The sequence below is a fragment of the Spea bombifrons genome, chromosome 4, assembly GCF_027358695.1.
Source record: "Spea bombifrons isolate aSpeBom1 chromosome 4, aSpeBom1.2.pri, whole genome shotgun sequence".
NCBI classification, from domain to species: domain Eukaryota; kingdom Metazoa; phylum Chordata; class Amphibia; order Anura; family Pelobatidae; genus Spea; species Spea bombifrons.
The window spans coordinates 48,166,363-48,177,933 of record NC_071090.1 but is presented as its reverse complement, the minus strand read 5'-3'; positions in this window follow the sequence as shown (position 1 = coordinate 48,177,933).

Sequence of the window (11,571 nt, the reverse complement as noted above, 5' to 3'; positions counted from 1 at the left end):
TTAATCGTAATGCACAATGTCCTGCAGGTGAGGCCACCAGGAGATAAGTATACAATTAGGAAGTCCAAGAGGCAGATCCAGTGTGAAATGAAATGATACTAGAATGTCAGGTGACAGAGCATGAAAAGGCATCAGGTATTAATTGCAATTGACTTTTTTGAAACTATTTGAAAACATGCAATAATTTCTGTAGAGCTTGATCAAAAGTAACAAACACACGACATTTGTTTTATAATTTTTTTTTCAAAAGGTAGTATGTTTTTTGAATGTCAGATGAGTGTTTTTTTAATTAGAATTGCCAAAAGATTACATCACTTTAACAAAGTTAAATCTGAAATGTATATTATTTGTTTGAAATGTACTACATGTGGTCACCAGACAGGTTAAAGATTAATTGACTGATTTGTTACTTTATATTTACATTCAAATGTACTTTAGAGCAAAAGGTCAAATCCACATTTCAAAGACACTGAAACAAAATTCTAAGTCTCTTCAGCCTGTATTATGTTAATTAAATTTAATGTCTCTAATTAGCATTTAATATGCTCTATACCCCTTGTCAAAATGTTCAATTATTGGAAATATTTTTTATGTTTTGGAGAACCTAATACTAATAGCATTTTGTCACAATATCAAATATGCATTTAACATGAACTTTGCCCTCCTTTGGACAAAAGTTTGACTATTAGAAATAATAATGTTTTTCGGAAAAAAAATTGTGGTACATTTAGCACTTGTGTCATTCCTTATTCCTTGTTGCATTATAATAATAATTTTGTAAATTATAATTATAATAATAATTTTGTAAATTAAATAAACAAAACAAATATGCCATATTTTCAAATATATTTTGTCGTAGATCATCAGCTAACTAGGTGTTTTCCTGCTGCCCCCTCAGGAGCTACATGGAAGATGGACTCAGAAGTCTGGCTCAGATGGAAGTGACAAGAGAAGATGTCTGATCTCCCAGTTGGTCCATTTAGCTGCACCCCCGGAGAGGACAATCGGTAAAAAGGGCAATCTGTCCTGGTAATATGGAAACATGGTTAGCCTAGGCCAAAATGTGCCACTGATTATAACTTGTACTGTCATAATGTTTCATATCTTCTGGAAGCATATGTCAAGAAAACTTTTCTATATGATGAAGTTAGACACTTAACCCCAAATGACATTTAATGTTAGTCGTAAAGCCAACATTGTTTAAGACAATCCAACAAACATGGTATTTGTATTCATCTTCACACCTCCTCATAGTAACTAGCAGATGATAAAACATTTATGCCCGGCCGGAGCATCATTTTAAAAAGCCCATTTGCTCACATAAATATTAGGCATTATGGGAGGATGAGTTGTGATGGGAGATATGGTTTTTATAGCCAATGAGAAAAAGTGCAAAAGCGTTGGCACATTTTTGCCAGGTCTATGTACCATCTGCTGCAAACATTTATTGATATACTATATCCTAGCCACTAGAGTACGGGTGAAAGCTATTATTGTGGCATACTAGATCTTAATGAAATATTGAAGCATTTACTTTTATATTTACCCACATAAAACATTTTTTTCCACAAGATGCATTTGAAACGGTATTAAAACTCCAAAGCTGCTCGATATTGCTGCCTCTGAACATCTACTTGCCATATACCAAAAAGGTTTTTCTTTTTAGCAACTAATAGCTACAATAAGTCATCATCATGATACCCCAAACACATACATTTCCAAGGATTGGGAGGTGGGATTGTAAATCAGGGACAATCAATCCTGGTTTGCTTTTTTAATTGTCCTCTTTCACAGAAATACCCAAGAAAATAGCTATTTTATTACTAGATGACACATCCTCTATCCTAAATATTGTCATCTGGGCTTGTCCTTTGGTTAGGCTTCATTTTCTTAGGGCCCCAAACAATAAGTACAACATGTGTCATGAGGTAACCCTGCAAATGCCAGCTTATAGTGCCACCAATGTCCATTGTGACAGCCGTGAGGGATTCTACGTGAAAATTATTTCCAGCAGCCCTCACATAAAGATCCTAGGACAAGCAACTAAGCTCTTACAGAGCTAACTTGCCATTTGCTGTATGTTAAAGCAAGGGTAATGCAGGAAAACGATTTACTTTTAAATTAATTATATATTAACCTTCACCCAACCTTCCTGGAACAGAGGCACAATGCCCATTCTGTATTGACTGAGTGAATAATAGATAACACAGTTTTAAGTGTTTCATATTAATCCAAATCCAAACCTACATTTACGCACAGGGTTTTTCCACATAAACGGGTGCAAAACATATTTATTTTAGTCCTATTTTTATGTAAACTGCACATTGGAGTTGAATATGCATGCATATAAAGCGCGTAACTTTGATTTAAATGGGAGCTGTTTCTCGCCTTCAAGTAGCCAATCTTTATAGGGGGTGTTTCGGAGAGTAAACTGTCCCTTTAAGTAAAAAGGTTTTGGGCACTAGATGTTAATTTCGGCAGTGAAATTAGATATTTGCAGATATGGACACGTTACATTTGTGGTAGAATAGCTATGTATCCTTTTTATACTCTCTATAGCATTTTATAGAAAGGGAGACTACTAGCCACTAAAAGGCTACCAGACAAGGGATTCAATAGCCCATACCTGAATGATAATATGTTCTTGACCATTAAATATTTGGAAAAGACTATTGTTACTTTTTATGTTGTTTGGTATCTATTCTTCACATCAACAGGAATATATAATTTGTATGGACAACATCACTAAGGTTATATAAACAACCAGTGACCATTGCTGTTCCACAAATACCTGTATTATTAGCTTTTCCTATCTTTTAACATGCCATGGTTCCAGCAGGAGATGGGGTGGATTATTTTCCCTGTTTTACTGTATCTTGTGTACTCAAAGATATGTCAAGCATTAGTATACAAGGACATATTGAGTATAGTGAAGGTTATATAACACTAAAAAAATAAACTCTCTGTCTGACTTAACATGTTCAGTCCCTGAACATTTAGTACTAAGCATCGCTGCATGAATCAATGATTTGGAAATTACATTTAGGAGGCGCTCCCAAAGGGGGAAATCCGTGACACCTTCTAGACTCACCTTTCACCTACAGCAGCACCATCTCGAAGTTTAGGAAGAGATTCAGACTCAATTTTGTTCTGCAGGACCGCCACCGCTAGCAACAGCAGCATTGCACCAATGGATACATTCAACAGCCTGCAACTGAACTTCTCCAGAAATTGGACTATTTCGTTGAAGGAAGGCGATAAGGCGGCAACAGTAGTAGTAGTATGGTACAGGACACTGAATTTCCACAAAAATGTAAAAAATATTTAAAGAATTGATCCCTCAGAGTAAGGAAGAAAATTAAACTACATCAGCAGGGCAGGTACAGACGGGCACATCCAGCTCCTTATTGCAGGGCTGAATATTCCCAATATATAAAAAAAGAATTCCTCAGAGTAAGGAAAAGCAGCAACAGTAATAGGGCATGTGGTAGACACCAGATGAACGACACATGCAGCCCCTTGGTGAAGAAGGGGACTGGGCCTGAGCAGGCACTAGCAGACAGACATATTTAGGACTGAATTTTCACAAAATTAAAAAAAAAATCAAATTTAAATGGTCCCCAGAGTAAGGAAGGAAACAGAGGAGCCATAGGGCACTGGCAGATGTTAGGCATATGCAGCCTATTGGTGCTGGGCTGAACAATATTTGATCCCCCAGACTAAGGTAGGATAAAGAGGAGCAGCAGTTGGGCACTGGGCCAGGGCAGGCACTGGCAGAAAGGCACATCCAGAGACTTGGTAAAATATTGATAATAGTTCTGGCTCCAAGCAAGAAGACTTCAGCCTACTTGGGACTGGCATATCAGGGGGTCACCTGACTACTTTCTCGTACACGCCTGCCACCAGCTCTACACAACCCACAAAAAAACCTTTTCATAGACACACATTTTTAGTGCTAACTGGTAAAAAAAAAAAAAAAAAATGTACAACCCTATTCAGAAATGTCATCAATATTTTCCAATCAATTATTGTTTTGTATTGTCCACAAACTTGAGGATTTGCTGGTAGTGCAAATGTGCAGCTGTCTTAAACTCTACTGCACAAGCACAGTCAAATGCCTTATTTTGTCACCAATTTTCTTAATAATTTACTGTTTGTGTTGTCCACTGACTAGAGGTTTTACTTGTTAATTATTAATTTGGAAAACAGACCTAAAATAAATGAAAAAAACAAAAACATTTGGTTATTCGTACAGAGCCCCAAAAACAAGGCCCCTAAAAATTGTGTGAAAAAAGGCAAAAGGCATCTTCTATCTTCTACCTGCTATCTTCTGTCTTTATCCCCATCTCCTTGGACATAACCCGACAGGAGCTTCCAATATGACAGCGCTAGCGATGGCGTCCTCTCCCCCAACTGGAGGATCAAGGGGAGGATGTCACCACAAGCACCGTCATTTTGGCGAAAGTTTTCACCTTGTTATGTCTGCGGAGATGGGGGATGGCAAACCAAAAAAATCTTAACAAAACTTCTCGATTTTGCCATTTGTTTCCATTTGTTTAGTTGTGGACCTTCTTTTATCAGATGAACGCATAAAAAATTGGCAAATTCTATTAAAATTGCAGTTAGTATGAATCTGAATGCACAAGTCTAAACACTATATCCTTAAATTGTTTCAAGCTGCATGAGTACATTTACATCTAACCAGATGTATTCAAAAGCTGTTAAAATAGAAAATTAAAAAGCACCATTTCAAACATGTGTTGTATTATATAGTTTCTATACAATCCTATAATAACATCATAGGTTCATTATGTTAAACACAGAACATCATTAATGCTAATAAACACCCCTTATCATCTCCTCTTTCAAACAATTTAATTACATGTTGGATAATGACATAGTGGAGTGATTCCATGGCTTAATGCTGCCAGATAAGTCTGTCTTTCAGGTGGACTATTATTATAAACAATTACTATTAACAGCTACGTATTCTGGCTATCAGGTCTAGAGGCTGAAAGTGTAGGACCCACTATGCAGGAACAGTGACGTACTCGCAAGGACACCTGAGGCAACGAGACGGAGCAGGGCCAGAGACAGAGGAAGGAGAACCTGAAACAAGCCAAGGTCGGGACAGGCAGTGCAGGATCGGTGTCAGGGAACAAAGCCGAGGTCAGGGCAGGCAGCGCAGTAACAGTGTCAGGAAACAAAACCGGGGTCTGGTACGCGTAATATCAAGCATTGAAAGACAGGAAATAATGCACCGAACAACTACCCAGAGCATTAACAGTGACTCGTTGAACGGGCACTGTAGAACAGGACAGGGAAGTTTAAATAGGAACCAAGGGCGGGAGAACAGGGAACGGACCAATGGCAGACAAGATGATGTCATTGCGACCGACGCACACAAATAGCGTTGTCGGGATGGCAACAGCACCAACACTAACAAGCTCTGCCTGTGTTACCTCTACGAGTGACGCGGAGGCATCACACAGGCAGAAGAGGTAACGTTTGAGTGCTGCGAGCATGTTGCGGCAGCAGGGTCAGTACTGCCCGATCGCCACTGACACGCCGCGGCAGCTCGAACAGAGCTGTCTCTGTGTGGTGGGCGTGCCACTCGCACGTCAGTACACGGAGAGGACGTGCGAGCGGCACTGCGAGGGGACCGCCCACCAGTGCCAGGACGACGTGGGACGTTGGCGGCAAGGTAGGCATAACAGAAAGTCTCTACATCAGAGGGGATTCATACAGAATGCATATGGAAATGCAACATCACAAAAATTTTAAGGGACCACACAGCTATCATATTCTTTAAAGTGCATATAATAAGTGGAGTGTCTCTTTAAGACTCAAAAGAGGTCCTTTGCCACAGCACTGTCATTTACCTACTTTACCTACTTAACTCTAGATTCTAAGATTTAACAGGATTAAGGACTGTGTCAGGGCTTTATTAACACAGAACATTTCTGTGCAGCTAGCTTGCATGGAGTACTCTAATAGCGTAGAAAACATTTACTTTAAGTAGAAAACAATAGGCTTCATTATACAAAAACATTGTTTTAGAGATTGAAACATCTGGGTTGATTTCAAAGAGTGCTTTGTCGTCCAGGGACTGGTATTATCTTTGTATGAACCCTTGATTCAGTCTGCCAACTACATGTTTGTCCATTGGAAGATGAGTTGTATCATCTATGATTTGTTTCTTGACCAGAATTCAAGAATAATCTTATTCTCTCAGTATGTTTTCATGACACGAGTCAGAAAGCACACAGTTCCAAAAATATTTGTTACCTCATGTGCCCCGAAGATGTTTTGCAGTTGAAACAATTAAAACTGTTTATTACGTCTGGAGCTTGAAAGACATAGGGATGAGAGTTTATTGTATCATCCGCAACAGTAACAGCAATTTTATTTTGCCGCATAGTATGTTTTTTTGGAGTGAGAAGAGGAGAATGTAGGCACTTCCTTTATAAATACGATCTTTTATTGCTGTTTCTGTTATGAAAAAAATATTTGGAACATTTCAACATTTTTGGCATGGTTTTATTTAGTATTCATTACTGCTCAAATGTTTGCAGACATCCAATCTGCACATGCATTAACAAAGATGTCTGGTTATCTGATAAACACCATTTTCTCTATAATGCAGCCAAATTATTTTGTATTGAATTTCCCCAAAAGCAAAATATTTGTAACATATGCAGTTCTTTGAAATGTACGGGATTTATTGTTGGTAAGGATTTTCCTAATTGGATAGGGAAAAAAATATTATATGAAGCCAGTACTTTTTAGCCCAGACTCAGCTGGGCTAAATTTATCATAATATATAAGTATATATTTTAATAACTCTAAATAATAAATATAAATCAGTGTCAGCAAGTAGTATAGGAAATAACTTTATAATTTATATAACATTTATTTTATCCATTTAATAATAATAATGATATATTTCAGATAAGATTTAGGCTTGCTTTGAATTTCTTTGGTGTGAGAGAACTAGCAAACTAGATACCGGTGTATTGCTTACCATGTAATATGGGTTGTATTATACATGAATCTCAGAGTTGGAACATGTATTAGGATGGGCAGTGTATCAGCAAGTCAAGGTCCCATACCTCCCAACTTTGTAAATGCCTAAGGAGGGACACTGTTATTTAAGAGGATGTGGTCAAAGGTATAGCTACGTGTGGCATGTGATATACTTACTGCCAGTCAGCTCCAGTGCTTGCTCAGTGAGTTTTTTAGGCGGGTCCATTAAGACCCTCTATGTGCGCGCACATAAAGTGATCTACTTGATTTCAATGGGAGTGCCTTCCTACCAGATTGTCTGCTGCAAGCAAATTTTGTGAATGCATATTAAAATACTTACAAAGTACTTTAATATGCATTAATTCTTCGAGAAGCTCTTCGGACACTGGAGTGTCCCTTTAAGAGCTGTAGACACACTGTGTCAGGCTTATACTCACCAGACACTCTGAAATCATAGAAAAGCGGGGTTTGGGGAGGAAAAATGAACAGAGGGATTTGGATCCTAAAGAGGAACACTTGGCTTGTATGGAGTATTGGAAATATGTAGTGTGTCTGGGCCTTGCTCAGGGCTATAATAGTGAGATGAAGGAAAATTAATCCACTCCAAACTCATTGCCCTACTCCATCGTGATATTGTACACATCATTTTGTTGTTCCGGTTGCTTAAGTTGTTATCAATTAAAAAATGTTTTTTTGAAATTGCGTAATATCACACAGTGCTAAATAAGCAAGGGCCATTGGTAGGCAGAAAGCAGCATTTACACAATTTGGTGTTTAATGTTACACAACTTTATGTTTAAAATACTTTTAAAATACTTTTTACTTAAATCCTCTTATTTGAAAACAGTGGCGACTCTAGAAACAATATATAGGGGGGGCACACAAGATACCACAGTCAAACTGGGGGGGCATTCATAATTTCCAAAAGTAATGTGCTATGGAATTATACTTTTGTTACTGGGCTAAAATAATACTTGATCATTCAACATGGGAAGCCTGAAGCCACAAATGAGTGCGACTTATCCTTGAAATAAATATTATAACACAATAAATAACTTTTCCACTAAATTATTTCAGGGCCTTGAACGTTTTGTCCCCTGAAGTCACTACAACTTCAGGAGGGCATTTTATCTCTGGATAAATATAAATTAAATAATTCCTACTGTAAGTTAAGTGCCAGGAACAGATGACCAAACACACACACACCAACACAGGCTCTGTCACACCAACACCCAGACACACACCAGGACAGGCTCTGTCACACCGACACCCAGACACACACCAGGACAGGCTCTGCCACACAGACACCCAAACACATCAGGACAGGCTCTGCCACACTGACACCCAAACACATCAGGACAGGCTCTGCCACACTGACACCCAAGCACACACCCTAGGACGGGCTCTGCCACACTGACAACTGAACGCACACACCAGGACAGGCTCTGCCACACCAACACATATACACACACACACCCGAGGACAGGCTCTGCTACACCGATAACCAAAAACACACAAACAGCAGGACACAATCTACGTCACAGACGTCTACATCAGGATGGATTTTTCACACTGCATTGTTGTTTATACCCCCTTAGTGTTTTTGCCCCTTGTGTATTGATGCCCCTGCTGCCCATATATATTAATATTAGCCCCAGTTGCCAATAGCAGGTATAGATCAACACATTAACACACAAACCAAGCTTTGCATGTATAGATCAACTGAAATTCACTTGTGATCTCAGCACTGAATGTATATATCAAATAAACAGAATCAGACATACAAATCCTGTATTTGCAGGTATACAATAATAATATATGAAACGTAGCATTGCAGGTATAGATCAAATAAATACATGGAAACAGCATTGCAGGTATTAATAAGACATACAAACACTGTATTTGCAGGTACACATAAATAATGTATGGAAATATATAGATATGGATCTACAGAATAACACAAAAACCCAGCTTTGCAGGTATAGATCAATTGGAATTCACATAAAAACACGGCATTAAAAGGTATATTTAAAACCCCCAGAATTACCCACACCCCAAAGACAGCCCTGGCGTCCACACTGCCCACACAGCAATCACACTCCTATCATGCCAGGTCAGCCAGTACATGCTGGTACAGGGTGGCTGTAAGTGATGTGTAGACCCCATACTGCTGGCAGCATCAATACACAAGGGGGGGCAGCTAGCTAGTTTTCAGCATGTACTGGCTGACTTGGCATGATAGGAGTGTGATTGCTAACAGCAATCAAAGTCCCATCATGCCTAGGTTCCAGCACTTACACATCCAACCAGTAAATCCTGGAACCTAGGCATGATGGGACTGTGATTGCTGTTAGCAATCACACTCCTATCATGCCAAGTCAGCCAGTACATGCTGGTACAGGGTGGCTGTGATGTGCAGACCCCATACTGCTGGCAGCATCAATACACAATGGGGGCAGCTAGCCAGGTTTCAGCATGTACTGGCTGACTTGGCATGATAGGAGTGTGATTGCTAACAGCAATCACAGTCCCATCATGCCTAGGTTCCAGCACTTACACACACTCATTCATTCATATACTCATTCAAACACCCTCCCCACCCCCTTACCTGCACTGCAGCTCCTCGATGACTTCGGCAAGACTTCAGCAGGGGGCGCGGCCTCCCTCTGCGTTCTCTGCTAGCTTCCGCTTCCTGTATGCAGCACAGAAGACCCTCCCATAGGTAAGAAGCAGGGCTCGTGGTGCGGCCCAAGTAAGATCGGTTGCCTTGGCTGCCTATCTTACGCGGGCCACACCCTCTTTCTCCTCCACATAAAAAAAATAAATAATAATAAAAAAAAGACGGGATTTAAAGTCGCATTGCGACTTTATTCCAAATTCGGCAGGGGGGCAACAGGGGGGGCAAGGATTAACCTAGGGGGGGCAATTGCCCCCCCTTGCCCCCCTGTAGCGACGCCACTGTTTGAAAAGCCCTGACTCAATTTAGCAGTCAGGGCGGCATGTGGTTGTGGGGATAGAGGGGTCATGTAAAGGTCAGGTTAGATAACAGGTTAGGTCAGGAGTTACATAATTTAAAAAAAAGGGGTAGAAGATTCTAGCTGTGCTCACACCGCTTAGTTTGCCGTGCTTTTTGCACTCGAGAGTGTCTCGAGCCGCTTAGTTTGCCGCACTTTTGACTGCCTTGTGCTGCGCTCGCGAGTGCCTCGTGCTGCACAAAGGGCGGGAATTCGGCCTATAAATAGGACCTGTGGAGGTGCGTTTTTGTCATACCTGCGGCAAACTGCTAGCTGTCTGCACTGACCTCTGTTGTAGCGTCTGGTGAGCAGCAGCATAGTGGGAGAGCCAAGGGTACGAAGATGGAGGAACTTTTTCTAAGGCAACCACCCCCCCACCCAAAAAAATTTTAAATTATGTTTTGGTCGTGGTTTTTATTGGGTTAAGGTTGCCCTTTTTATATATAACCGGTTGTATTTGACTGTCCTGGCTTTAGGGCGCATGGTCTTTAAGTGGTTAAGTATGGTTGCACTCTGGGGCTTGGGCCAAGAGTGGTTTTATGGTTACCAAGTTTCTGTTGATGTAAGTAATTTTGTTAATGATACATTGTAAGCTAAATAAAAGACCACAGCCTGTTTATCCAATACAAAGTTGTCAGTGTCTTTATTTATTCTAATATGAAAGGTTTATCTTAAAGCTGGTTTAATTGGTGTTGGTTCATATCGCTTACAATCACATGAGAGAATATATTACACATTTTACAGGACTGATGACTTATATACTAATATTTTACTTGTTATGTCCTGTCTACCCATTGTACAGCGCTACAGAATATGTTGGTGCTATATAAAACAATAAATAATAATAATAATGTTCTCTGGCTGTTATAAGGAAAAAACCCTTTCTGCTATGAATGTAGTTTTAATGCTCACTTTCAATGTGAAGAATATTCTTTTTACCAAGTAGAAAGGTTATAACAATTAAGCTTCATCAATTCTGCATCTTGGGAGATTTGGCTCATTAACCTAACTGTTGTTCAAGTAACCTTATGAACATTCTTTTCAGTGGGATACATTTCACAAAAGCTAGTATTGGCATTTATTGCCTGAAAATATTATCTTTCTCTGCTACTGGTAGGATAATGTCATCTGAGGCAAGTACAGCTGAAGCAATATCGTATAAAGTTACATTTGTATCTACAATTAAATGAACGGTTTCTTTGTCCCTTATTTAATTGGATTTAGTGGGGAAAATATCACAGAAAAAGAAATCACAGAAAAAGAAATCACAGAAAAAGAAATCACAGAAAAACACCTAAATCACTTTTGACTTTTTATCACATTTCCTTTTTATAACATTTTGTGTAGAAACTTGATATTTCTGAGATGTTGGATGCAGCATATATATGTGATACTTTGCAAAAAAATTAAAATAAAAATTAATTTTTCTGAAGTTTCCTGGCATCAAAAATGTTTCCACATTTTTATGCTAAGCAGCTAGCCAGCACACAGCATCTTATTTGAATAGTATATATGAATTATGTGTTAAAGA